General features: G+C 43.3%; 1 protein-coding gene across 3 annotated transcripts in view; it reads right to left on the bottom strand.

Annotated features, from left to right (window-relative positions):
- LOC128452569 (semaphorin-3D) overlaps positions 1–14,254 on the bottom strand; it is a 51,068-nt gene that overhangs the window by 11,425 nt on the left and 25,389 nt on the right. The window lies entirely within an intron of this gene.

The raw sequence follows: 14,254 nt of genomic DNA, 5'->3' as shown, positions 1-14,254 counted from the left end.
ACTTGTAATAAGGTACATGTTTACAGTGTATTTTGCTGTTTTCAAATTTTTTAACTCACACACACACACACACCTTTATTTTGCTCCAATTTCTTGAGTTAAACAAAGTAAAACAAAAGATTAAAACCAGATTCGTTGTCTTATACGTAGATAAAATCTGTTTTAATTTAATATATTACACTTAACAATGGTCATCAATTTAATGATTCTAATGATTCTCAGTTGCAGTAACAGTTATGATTTATTATTATTATTATTAGTAGAATTATTGTTATTATAATTTTTTTATTGCAGTGGTAGTTTGGTCCAATTTGATGAATTTGCTCTGTGGGATGTTTATTGAGCTGAAACATCCGGGCTTCACCATTTCTATCAGTTTCCATAATAACTTCTACACCTGTGATTCATCTACAGGATTTCATTTCCCTTCTGTTGAATCTCGGAGCAGCTGCTGTAAATCAAACCAGAGACTCAGTTTGAAAACTTCCCTGTAAATCAGCTCCTGAGCTGCGAATAATCACCTGACGAGCTGCTGAGTGGAGCACACGCACCTCACCCTGTGGCCGAGGCCTGGTGGATGAAGGGACCACACGAAGTGTCTTTGAACGCATCACGCCACGTTTACTGCACGTCTCCACCGTTTAAAAGGAAATCAGTTACTGCCCCCTGGCCGAGGACGAGGCAGCCGTGAGCACCAGGAGAGACGCGACCACACAACTGAAATTCACTAATCACACTTGAGACCTTAAATAGTTTCACACACTCACACGCTAGAAAAATAACCAATGATGTGATGAATGAAAGTGATTCTTCTAAAAGGGAAACTCACAGTTATTGAAAGTTACACTGACCTAAAAACAGATGAGACGTCTCCAGTTAAAGTGTTTTAGTCTGAAATCTATGTCTATGATTTACACGGGGAACAATCAATCACACACACACACACATACACACACACACACACACACACACAGACACACAATACCCCCCCCCCACACACACACACACAATCTTTATGATTTGATAAATTACATCAGCTGAGATCACACGTTTGCTGCAGCACATTAAACATCTGCCTGACTCAAAGGATCATGGGATACTGGTGGCTGTAATGCAGCTTCTCAACCTAAGTGTTGAAATATAAAAAATAATATTTTCTATTTAGAAAAAGTTACAATCTCTGAAATCCCAGGATGCATTGTGTTAGACGTTCAGCTCGGAGGTGTCTGGAGGGTCTGAGCGTCGGAGAGCTGGAGACTATAAAAGCGAGGAGCGTTTGATTTGATCACCTGCTGCTCTTGGCTCTGCCTCAGCGACTCCTTTACATCCCATCAATCACAAGAGGCAGCGCCGGGAAACGGAGCAGCTGATGAAAGAAGGAGATATCTCACAGTGCTCGGGGGGGTGGTTACATCACGTGTTCAGATCCGTCTTTCTGTAATTTGGCCCTGGAGTTTTCTATAAGTTCTCCTGATAACTCCAACCGCCTCCCACAGTTTCCACAAGAATGTTCCTCCTGGAAATACATTACTAAGTGTAGAAGCCCTGGGGCTGTGGGGAGTGACCAGTCAGAGATAGAGACAGACTCCATTACAGCCTGAGTGCAGATCTGAGGATGAGACTCCTCCACGCTCCGGCTCAGTCCGAGTTTCAATCGGTTTGATGGTTAAATTGGTCTTTTCCTGTCAATCAAGGGCAAAGCTGATGGTGATTGCCTCTGATTGGTCAGTCGTGATAGGGATTAGTGCTGATTGGTCAATAGAAGGAGGTCGTGACCTCGACACGTCTTGATTCAGGTGTGAGTGTGTGTGTGTGGGCCAGGAATTACCCATGTTGTGGGGACCTAAAGCTGTTTACATAGTCCCAGCTAGAGACATGTTTTAAGGTTAAAGTTGAAGTAAGGGTTGGCTAGGGTTAAGTTAAGGGGGTTAGGTGTGTCGTGACTAAGGTTAAGGTTAGTGTGAGTATAGCGTCCGTTTTCCTATAAAAGGCCGCTAAGAGGCTTAAGTGGGCTCCAGGCTGTTACGCGTCGTACAATGAATCCAAGTCCGGTGATGAATATAGTTTGAGAATTTTATTGCTGTAGACCGAATGACAATTGATGAATGCAAACATGGTTGTTTGACGATGACGACGACGACGACGCTAAACAGAAAATATAATCAGGTGCGCCACTAACCCCCTTTCTCCCCCTCCGCTGATCTGACTGCCCCGGTATATAGATTAAGCCACACCCATGTGTCAATCAAATGGAAGTGACATGATCCAAAACAGTGTGACTAACCTTTCAAAATAAACAATAAACAAACAGACCAAATATGCATTTTGGCCCCTACAATTCCGGCCCCTAATTATTATGTTTCAAATAATAATTACAAATTTGACATAACAATCAACATAGTATGTAAATATATTTTCTTTCTTCATTATTTGTAATCCGATATACGTTGTCCAAGGAAAGAGTGATTAATCAAAGTCAAGTGTTCAGGAACAAAGTCAAGGGGTCAAAAGTCAGTTTGCGTCAGTCAATGATCCGCTGCCTCCAGTAGTAGGCAGACTTTGGTGATGGGCCTGGTCAGAAATCCGGTCTTTGACTTGATCCGAAGCTGACGTACAAGTCCCTTTTTGTCAATAATGGTCTCCACAATCCTTCCAGTCAACCAGGAGTTGCGAGGCGCTGAATCATCCACAATGATGACGATGTCTCCTGGTGTGAAGTTGCGTCTTATGTTGGACCATTTCTGTCGTTCTTGCAGTTGGGGAAGATACTCCTTAATCCACCTTTTCCAAATCCTTTCCTCCTGTTGCTTCTTTTCTTGATCCTGTAGTTTCCTCTTTGCCTCACATTCTTCCACCTCCCGTCTTCTCACTTTCTCTTTCTCAATTATTCTTTCTTCTTCCTCTCTCTTTTCCTGGGCTAACCTACACTCTTCCTCTTGTCTCCTGATACTCTCTTCTCTCCTCCTGTCTTCCTGGACCCTCTCTTCCTCCATCCTAATCCTTTCCTCCTCAACTCTCTTTCTTTCTTGTTCCTCTCGTCTCTTCTTTTCCTCCTCTAGTCTCTCACGCTGTTGTTGTTCTTCTCTCCTAACCTGCTCCTCCTCTTCTTGTCTCTTCCTCAAAATCATTTGCTCTTCCTCCCGTCTAACTTTCTCTTCTTCTTCAATCCTTTTTCTTTCTTCCTCCTCTTGTCTCTTCTCCTCAGCCAACCTCTCAAGAGCTTCTTCTTGCTTCCTCAATCTCCGCTCTTCCTCTCGTTTAACTTTCTCTTCTTCAATCCTTTTTCTTTCTTCCTCATCTTGTCTCCTTTTCTGCTCAGCCAGTCTCTCAACAGCTTCTTCTGGTTTCCTTTCATCTTCTTTTCTTCCCAGAGGTCCGTTAACTGTCCAGCCGAGCATTGTTTTGACGGCATATGGTCCATCTTCCACACTCCTGATGACTTGAAGTGGTTCCAGAGCCTTTGGTACATCGGAGCCAATCAGCAACTCAATCTCACAGTCCAGTTCAGGTAAGTGAATATTCTTTAAATGATGCCACTGATTGATGTCATTTTGATGTGGGATGTTCCCTTTGTGCACAGGCATAGTCTTCTGAGTGTACACACATGGGAGATCACAGAAATCAGTGCCATGAAGTCCTGTAACCTCTAGGCCTGAAACAATGCTGGTTTCAACGACCTTCCTTTGACCCATTGTTCTCAGAAGAATATTTGATTTTCTTCCCTGGAGATTGAGCTTATTCATTAGCCCCAATGTGCAAAATGACGCAGTGCTTCCTGGGTCAAGGAATGCATATGTATGCACTGTTGTATTCCCCTTCTTGGCCTTTACTTTCACAGGCACTATGGAGAGTTTGCAATTGTCTTCACCGGCCCCAGTAAGACCACTTGTCTGTACCGAGGCTATGGCTCTGATGTCAGCTTCTTCCTTTGTTTGAGGATGATGTTTGTCCATTTCAAATCTTCTTTGGTGGATATGCAGCATCTGAGGATGCTTCAAATTGCATATGTTGCAGCTGAGTCGCTTCCTGCAGTCCTTGCTCATGTGTCCTTTCTGCAGACAACCAAAGCAGGCTCCATTTTCTTTAAGGAAAGTGATTTTCTCATGATGTGCTTTCTTTTCCAATAGGAAACACACCTCCAAAGCATGTCCACCTCCACAGAACAAACACCTTTTTACAGCCGGCCAACTCTCCATTTTCCTAGGTCCATTTCCATTTTTCTCATGTGCAACTGTCACAGTGGTTGCAAATGTACTTCCTTTGATTTTTGGATGAGGTGGTTTTGACATAAAACCTCTTCCATCCTTGCTTGGTGTGGGAGTGTCTCTGATGTCTCCAAATACTGGATCAGTTGCAATCCTCACCTGTTTTTCAAGGTAATTTACCAGATCCCTAAAGGTAGCTCTTTGGTTGTACCTTTCCTGAAAATCACATGCCACAGATCTCCATTTATCCCTCAGTCGATATGGCAGCTTCTTAATTATAATTAGCAGGTTAGCAGACATGTTGAGCTCTTGCAAGTTGTTGACATCTTCCATGGCATTGCAACATCCTCTTAGAAACAGAGTGTATGCTTGTAGTGTTTTTGTGTCATCTGGTTTAATTGACGACCATGAAAGAGCCTTCTCCATGTAGGCTGTAGCAATTTTATGCTCGTTGCCAAAGTGCTCCTGCAGTAAGGATTTTGCCTTCCTGAATCCTCTATCTGCGGTCATATGAAGGCAGCTCCTCACCATTTCTCTTGGTTGTGCTTCGGTATATTGTTCCAGATAATAAAGACAATCTGTGGGGTTTGGGTTCTTGCTTTCGATGTTGTGTTCAAAGGATTTTATGAATGTTTGAAATTGAAGTGGGTCACCATCAAAACGATGAATCTCCTTCTTGGGCATTAAAGAGAGAGACTGTTGTTGAATCATTAATGCAGTGATGTCATTTTGCTTTTCCATGATGTTAAGCATGTTGCTCTGTTCACCATTGCTTGGAGCAGGCAATGTTGTTGGTATTGTAACATGTGCATCCATAGTTAATGTATTTGACTGAATTGTCACTGGCACTGTGGAGAGAGATTGGGTTTGATTAATGTCTCCGTCAGCAGTGGCAATCATTTGTGTTTTCTTTTCACGTTGTTTTTTCTCCATATACGAGTTCATACCATCTGACACTCTTGATCTGTGGCTACGCACACCAGATCTACTTGAGGCTCCAAGAATCTTCATTTTTGCCATTGTAGCAGCAAGATTTCCATCCAGCTCCAGTTGCTCTTTTTTCCTCCTTAGCTCCTCCTCTTGTGCTTCTATGGCATGTTTATCTTTTAGCATTTGTTGTATTACAATAAGAGCAGCCATTTCAGCCTCAGCCTTGATGCATGCAGATGAGGTGGTGGAAAATCTTGAGCATGAAGAATGTGATTTGTGACTCCTGTTGGTAATATTTGACACACTGTCACTTGGCTTTATTTCATCCTGCATGTCAGATATTGCTTTATTCTGTTGGGAAGGAATGGCAGCTGGAACATCAGAGTGTGGTATATTTTCCTTTAATTCAACAGGTGCAACAGGTGCTCCCTCTTCAGGTGGAATGGGAGAGATGACTGATTGTGCAGCAAACACATCTTCAGTCACCTTTCTTGCTTGTTGAAAGTGTCTTTCAATCTCAGAGAGCCATGTCTTTACATCATCAATGAAGTCTGTGTTGTGTTTTATTATGCGTCCAAACCACTCCTTTTGTGTTACCTTTTCCTCTTTGGGAAGTAAAACAATCACTGACTCATGTGCTGCATTTGCATTTTCATACAGTTGTTTGAGTTCATTCAATTTGAATTGCACTTTCTTTGCATTTTCATCATTTTTCATGAGCCCTTTAATTTCACGGGAGAGCTCTTTCATTTTTTTCACATTAGATTGACATTGCTTTTGAAGAGTTTCCATTTTGCAAGCCAGCGCTTTGGCTGTAAGCTTGACCGTTCTCTTCTCCGTAATTTCCATTTCATTTGAGTCACTCATTATGTGAACTTTCAACGTGCACAATTCACCAAAGCACAGAGCAACACACACAATGCAATCCGCAATGACATTGATTCAGTCACAATGCGATTTTCAACACAACAGCACAGCACAGCAAACGGCGGCCACTGCTCATCACGCAGTCCTCCAATCAGCCCAAACAATTGCCGATCGCGACAAACCAAGCACGCGCAACACAAGCCTAAACAAACAGTCCCCAATGGACAAAACGGCAGCCTTTCCAAACTGTGTTCAACTTCAAACAACTACACAGAAGGATCAACAAACATACCGATTCTGATGGCTGTGATGCGCTGCTGTCACTTCCGCGTTACACCGCTGCTGCAGTCAATTATGTGTCTCTGATCCCAGGCGTCCGCAGAAGAGTCCCCTGTTGCATAGTTCGTTCCGTCCAAAACATCGAGATCCAAGCGATAAGAGCAACGTTTAATCCCGTGGTGTTTTTGGATTATTTCTGTTTACTAAATATAGCGTCCGTTTTCCTATAAAAGGCCGCTAAGAGGCTTAAGTGGGCTCCAGGCTGTTACGCGTCGTACAATGAATCCAAGTCCGGTGATGAATATAGTTTGAGAATTTTATTGCTGTAGACCGAATGACAATTGATGAATGCAAACATGGTTGTTTGACGATGACGACGACGACGACGCTAAACAGAAAATATAATCAGGTGCGCCACTAACCCCCTTTCTCCCCCTCCGCTGATCTGACTGCCCCGGTATATAGATTAAGCCACACCCATGTGTCAATCAAATGGAAGTGACATGATCCAAAACAGTGTGACTAACCTTTCAAAATAAACAATAAACAAACAGACCAAATATGCATTTTGGCCCCTACAGTGAGTCTCTAGGAAATCAATGTTAGTCAACGTTATGTCTTTTTTTTTAAATGTTGTGTCTTTGTTCCCTTCTTTATTGTCTTTTCATTTGTTTCTTATTTCTCTTGTTTGAAGAGAGAGAGAGAGAGAGAGAGAGAGAGAGAGAGAGAGAGAGAGAGAGAGAGAGAGAGAGAGAGAGAGAGAGAGAGAGAGAGAGAGAGAGAGAGAGAGAATCATAATTGGGATAATTGCAGACATTTGTTAAAGATTTCACGCCAAATGACGGCAGTGAGAGAACTCTGGGTAACTGCCCAACACCTGTACAGCACACGTATGAGTGGTGTGTGTGTGTGTGTGTGTGTGTGTGTGTGTGTGTGTGTGTTTTCACAGGAGGAACTCAAACTCACATGTTCTGATTTTTGGAGGGAGAGAAAGGAGCAGCTGTTAAAGTTGTTTAGTTGTCGTGATGAGTTGAAACAGTTAGAAAGTTTGATGAGGATGTTAATATGAAAAGAGGAAATTTAATTTACACTTTTTATTTAGTTATTTGTTATTACAGTACTTCTTCATCTGATGAGACTGGGTTGCTCCACTTCAATTTGAAAACATTTTATTAAAAGATAATTACATTAAACTTTCTTGGATTTGTCAGTTGATGACAGCACAGCTCATATTTCAATATATACGATAGATTTATATAGATATATATTGCACTGAATCATAACTATAGTGGGACATTAGGACTTCAACTGTCCCTGAGGGGTTTTGTCAACTAGACTTTTGTCTCTTTTTTAGCCAGTGTAGAAAACAGTTATTCTCCCAGTCTCCCCGTCCCCAGTCTCGGTTACTGGTCCACTCCTCTTATCACAAGTAAACCACAGCAAACACCACATGTCAACCAAAGGGACCAAAAGGGGCCAACATTAGATTTGTGCTATTAGGACCATATTCACCATTTATCACATTTAGGTTCAAATCCAGATTAAACCACATGTTGCTTTGGGATCTTCAGGCTGATTCATTTACTTCAGCCGTGCAGCATCACACGTTCGAACACATGCAACACACTGTGTGTTCTTTCCATGACGACGTTCCCTCGGTCTCATGCCAGCGCTGCAGCGTCAGTTAGCACATGCTAACACTTACAGAGGAGCAGGGGGGGGGGGGGGGGGGACGTAGCATCTGACAGAACACGTGTTGGACTCAAGTGATAGAAACCAAACATGTCGGGAGGTGGTGAGCTCGCACGGGGAAGAAGGTTGCACATAACTCCCGGTGGATATGAAAGATTCTAATATGTTTCTATGTATCTGGCTCACACACGTGCAAGTTGACACTAAAAGCTATCGTCTCACATTATCCAGCCTCAGGAGGAATCCCACATATCACAGGTTGAATATAACGTTTCTCTGTTTGGGTCGGCTGCCTCTCATGGAGCAGAAAGCTCCTTCAGAGAAGAGAAGTGGTTTCTGTGCTCGTCCTCTCAGACACAGAGGAAACCAACGGTCAAGGTCATTCAACCAAGGTCGTTTTCATTACAGAGGAAACTCCTCAAACTGTTGGTTCTCTGTGAGGTCCTGGTCCGTTCCTCTCCTCTTCTCACAGTTTCAGGTTTGTCTGAATTTCTGCTGACTCAAAACTCCAGTTAAGACCCTGTGATGGTTTTCCTCCATCAAGCAGGTTCAGTCCCTCCAGGTTTTCATGATGCTCTCACAGTAATATGAGGTCATCGTGACCTTTGACCTTTCAACCACTGAAATCAGTTCCTCTTTGATTGACAGCTGGTCAAGGACAGACTTCCTATATCATGTTCAAGAGGCCAAAAACCATGTGTAATGAGGCCACTGGGACCTTGAACTTTGACCTACGACCCCCCCGATTCTAATCATTTAAATCTAAGGTGTTCTTAAGAAGACACGGCCAGAAGGTCGCAGTGACCTTGAGGTCAAAACACCAGGTTCTAATCAGTCTTCTACTAAATTTAAACTATTTACTTTTCTTGTAGTATCGTGTTCACATGGTGACGTACAGTCGGACGAGTCGAGCACATCATGCATCTGGCCACTGGGTGTCGCCAGTGCAGAGATATGATTGGTCCCATCTCTCTCCTCATCTCTTTTAAAAAAACATTCAAATAAAGTTTTCTTACTTGTTGTCCTACAGAATGGCAACAACCAATCAGAAGTAAATTCCTTTTCAACTAATAATTACAAATGTACTCATACTAATAATGACTGCTCTTTCCTAATAAATGGTTTATTTTTAGCCTGTGATATACTTTGTTATCATTTATGTATTTGAATGTTTTACAGGTTATTTAAAACCTTTGATATTATAGAGAAGATTAATTTTGTGTATAATGTTCTGTTAAATGTCCCTCGGCTGTAATAGAGTGAGAGTTGACCAGGACACGTGTTCAGAACGGAGTCTGTGCTCCGTCACCTCCGAGCTGTTTCCCTGTTGATACCAGCGACCTATAGAGCGACACACACTTCCTGCTGAGCTCTGAAACTCGACTCCTCTGTTTGTTGCTCTGGTGACTTCAGGTAGCAGCGTCTCCCGTCTTCTCTTCTTCTTCTCTCACTTTATTTGACAGAGCTGCCGCGACACATCCGGCCAAAGAAAAGCAGGTCCACATCAACACTTACCAGCCTCTGTGATCAAAGAGGAGTTTTACTGTTTTACTCTTTTCCAATAGAGCCACAGTATTATATTAGAGGTTTTATACAAATGTTATAGAGAATCTGACAGGAGTCTGTTGTGAACATAAAGAGTTTCTACCTGATCTATGTCTTCATATGTAATTCAGTGTTGAAATCTTTAAACAAATAGTAAGTGAATAAGTTATTAGTTTGTTTTTTCAGTGTGAAACTGCAGCTGCTGCTCACACAGTCCACACGTTCTCATGTTGTAAATAAAGTTTGACTGATTCAGGCGATGGTTCACTTTGCTGTTCGGCTCCAGTTTCAGCCTCAGGCTAAACACTTCCTGGTCTGGAGGCTGGTGATGGTGTTTGTCTTTCATAACGGATCCAGTGGTTGGCAGCTGGAAGGGCCAGGGCCAGGGAGAGAGAGAGAGAGAGAGAGAGAGAGAGAGAGAGAGAGAGAGAGAGAGAGAGAGAGAGAGAGAGAGAGAGAGAGAGAGAGAGAGAGATGGATGAGGAGAGGGATTAAAGTGACGGACAGAGAAAGATGACTTCTCTTAAAATATCAGCGTCTGCCTCCATTTCTCCTTCCACTGTCTCCAGCTCGGACAGCATGACTTTACACACACACACACACACAGACTACAAACACACTACACACACACACTCAGTTGTAATCGTTGTAATTGTTTATATTGAATCTTCAGTTTGTCTGCACCGCTGCATCATCAGCATCTGAGAACTCTGGGCTCTTGTTGGTTTGAACTTTTCAGTCGTGATCTTTTCATTTATCTCCAAACCTCTCGGAGCCTCCTCCTCTTCTTCTGACTCCAGCCTCTACATCACAGCTCCAGGGCTTTTCTCTGAACTCTGACACATCTCATATATCAGCTTTTCAGGATCTGGAGGAGACTTCAAAAAATCCAAACTGCTGCAGACAGATTGCTAAAATAACTCAACGGGTTATTATCCCTCCGCTCGGTTCACTTCACATTTATTTATCCTGTATTTCAGCTGCCAGCTCGACTGGTGACCGGAGCTGTGAGGCCTCAGAGCGATGAGCTGACGTTCCTCTCCTCCATCTCTTTCTTAACTTCAATTCAACTTGTGAAGAGATGAACTGTGAAAACTTTCCTTTACTTTAATTCACTTTCTGTTTGATACAGAACTGAACAGTCCTGTGGCTGTTTGCACCCAGCTTCAGTTTCAGAGTTTGTGTTTCACAGCTGAACAACACAACATCAGCTCCTCCTCATGGTTCAGGTGAGAGGTGGAGCAGCCGACAGAGACAGGAAGTGACACGTGAGGAGGACGTCAACCACCTTTCTTCTTCCGCTTCCTCTTCCTCTTCTTCTTCTTCTTCTTCTTCTTGTCTTTGTTTGTAGCCGGGACGCACGGCTCGGACTCTTTCAGTCCCGATGCTGAAACCAGGGCTTTGGGTGTCGGCCAATAGGAGCAAAGCTTCAATAACAACTTTTAAGACAACGATTAAGATGAAGAACTTGAAATAACCTCCAATCTGCTTTGTTTTGAGTTTCCTCACTGAAATGTCAGCTCACATAGACATGAACATAGAAGTGAAATGAATAGATCCGCCCGACAGATATCATCAAGCCACTGATGAGATGTATGACCTCTCCTGTAGACAGGATTTACTGTTGTACGTCAAACTTGTTTTAAGTTTGTATTTTAATAAAGACGTAAAGTATTAATACTTCTTCAACGTGTCAGTAAATGAGTCTGAGCTTCATTTATTAATGGAGAGTGGACACTACACCAAGCTATTGTGTCTCCAGTATCATCAAAGACCTGGTCCACACACACACACACACACACACACACACACACACTTAGACACACACACACACACTCAGACACACACCCTCATGCTTGACTAGAGGTTGAAGTGTTACAGAGTGTTTAGTAAACACCAGCGCTGAAACAGAGTGAGGTGTCAAGGTAAGTGAAGCAGAACAGGGTGTGTGAGTGTGCGTGTGTGTCTGTGTGTGCTTGTGTGTGTGTGTATGTGTGTGTGTGTGTGTGAATCACTGTTACAGGACGCCTCCTCCTCCCTGTACCTCCTGAACTCAGAAATAAAGAAACTTCTGCCCCAAAAACTAAAAGGTATAAAACCCTCCCTTCAGGTTTGTTTGTGTGTGTGTGTGTATGTGTGTGTGTGTGTGTGTGTGTGTGTGTGTGTGTGTGTGTGTGTGTGTTTGTGTGATGTGCAACCCTTGCCATAAGTTCGTAAACTAGGAGCTTTAATCAGCTGATATCTGTAACCACCGTCTCTCATCTAGTAACCAGTTCTGTCAGCTCCCCACTGTGCGACGTTAACCAGCATCAGTGTGTGTGTGTGTGTGTCTGCAGCCCCCCCCCCCCCCCCCCCCTCAGTTTATCTCTTTCCATGAGTTGTGTAACAACAGCAGAACAAAATGAAGCAAAGATAATTGTTGTACTGATCAGTTGATTAATCAATAAAATGTTGTTATTGTTATTTGGTGAAATGTGTTTGTCTGTAAATGATGAAGAAAAGCACACACACACACACACACACACACACACACACACACACGCACACACACACACTGACCTCTCTTCCTTCACTGCTCTGTTTCTTCTCAGGTGCTTGACAGGTTCATTAACCTCAGGAAACATTCTACCCTTCTATCCCTCCCTCCCTCTCTCCCTCTCTCCCTCCCTCCTCTCCTCCCTCTCCCTCCCTTCCTTCTTTCCTTCTCTTCCATCATTCCTTCCTTGCTCTTCTTTTCTTTCCTCTCCTCTTTTACTGACCCTTTCGAACCCTGATGGCCTCCTCCTCCTTTTCCTTTTCTCTCTCTTATCTTCTTTTCTATTCTGCTTTTTGTCCGAATCTCGTTTTTCTCTCAATCCTACGATCACTTCGGGGGTGGCAGAGTTCAAAGGTCACATCATGACACCAAAAGGTGACGGGTGTGTGGTTGCACACACACACACACAGACACACACACAGTTTGTGGTGACTTAAATAAGGTTTGACAGATTCCCTGCAGCAACACATGAACCGTTTCACTCAGTTTATTGAATAATAAGGACGACAAATAGGGTGGCGTGTGTGTGTGTGTGTCTGTATATGTGTGTGTATGTGTGTGTGTGTGTGTGTGTGTGGGCAGCTGTCAAAATCATAATTGGATGTTTGTATATGACTATGCCAGTTCATATCTGTCTAAGAGAGCAGCTAAAAAAACAACAGTGTGTGTTTGTGAGAGAGATAACACACACTTGGTTCTGTACTGCCCCAGCTATCACATCGTGCGTGTGTGTGTGTCTGTCTGTGTGTGTGTGTCTGTGTGTGTCTGTGTGTGTGTGTGTGCTTCCCACATGAGGTCAGCGTGTTTTCGTTGGATTTGTTCCACATGAGGTCAGAACTCTCCTTCAGTAAACTCACAGCAGGAGGAACGCTGTCGTTTAGAGAAGTTTAATCTGCACACAAGTCCGTCCCAGTAACAATAAACCAGACACACACACACACAGACACACACACTACATGCATATTTGACTTGAGGAAACCGTCTGAACACACAACACACTTCAGTGGATCCTGGATTCAGGCTCAGCCCTGATGACTGATGTTTGGCGTTGGTTTCATTTCGCACCAGGCAGCTGGAGGAGTTTGAACCCAGAACATCACAAGTACTGGAAAGAATTTGAAAAGTGATATTTATCTAAACTGGCCTCAGTGATGTGTACAGTGAACTCACACACACACACACACACAGACACACACACACACTGAACCTGCAGCCTGAGCTGACGGAGTTTCTGACCAACGGCTTCATCTCGTTCACATGGAGGAGATGATGCACAGTCCAGTCAGAGCTGTGTGTGTGTGTGTGTGTGTGTGTCTGTGTGTGTGTGAGACCAACACACAGCTGTTTGGCAGTGTGTGTTCTTTTCCAGAAGCCAGAAGATAATAGAGCGCAGACCAGAGAGCTGAAAAACAACAGTATCTACCCACACACACACACACAAACACACACACTCCACCTTTAGTCTTCACTGTTTTTGCAGCTTTACTTCTGACAATGAAATGATGACACACACACACAGACACACACTCTCAGGTTAGAGGCTAACGGAGTGTGTCTCCCAGCAGGATGAGGGCTGGTCTCTCTGGATTCTTGCTCAGGTCACACACTGGGTCGGCAGTGACGCACACACTCTCTCCCGCTGTGTGTGTCTGCGATGCATCTGTGTGGGTGTGTGTGTGGGCGTGTGTGTACTAGCGAGGGAGAGGTGAAGCGAGACAGACAATTAACACAGCAAGACAGACAATTAGATTAGTTTTATATCACTTTCATTACGTGTGTAACTGTGTTAATTTCCCCTAAAGCTCATGTCTGAGTATCTGACTCATGAAAAGTGAATCGTTAACTTCAGTTCACTGCTTCATTTTACTGCTACTGGCAGCTACCACACACACACACACACACACACACGCACACGCAAACGCACACACACACAAACACGCACACACAAAGTCGGCCTTCATTTATATTCAGAACATAATAGAAAATATTAAGATGGAGCAGTTACAAAGTCGAGTCTCTGGGTGTTTTTGCTTGTTTCAGATCTGCACCTTCACATTTGATTTTAGATTTAACTTTTAGGGAGCTCATACCACACTGCGTGTAAAATACACACGTTCCACTTGTCCAGCTACACACATTTTGGTAGGACAAGAATTTTCGATATACTGATTCTGAAAATGTCGGGACAATACCAGAACTA

Source organism: Pleuronectes platessa, chromosome 2 (assembly GCF_947347685.1).
Source record: "Pleuronectes platessa chromosome 2, fPlePla1.1, whole genome shotgun sequence".
NCBI classification, from domain to species: domain Eukaryota; kingdom Metazoa; phylum Chordata; class Actinopteri; order Pleuronectiformes; family Pleuronectidae; genus Pleuronectes; species Pleuronectes platessa.
Note: the sequence above shows the minus strand (reverse complement) of the source record. Positions and strands in the feature narration are given on the sequence as shown.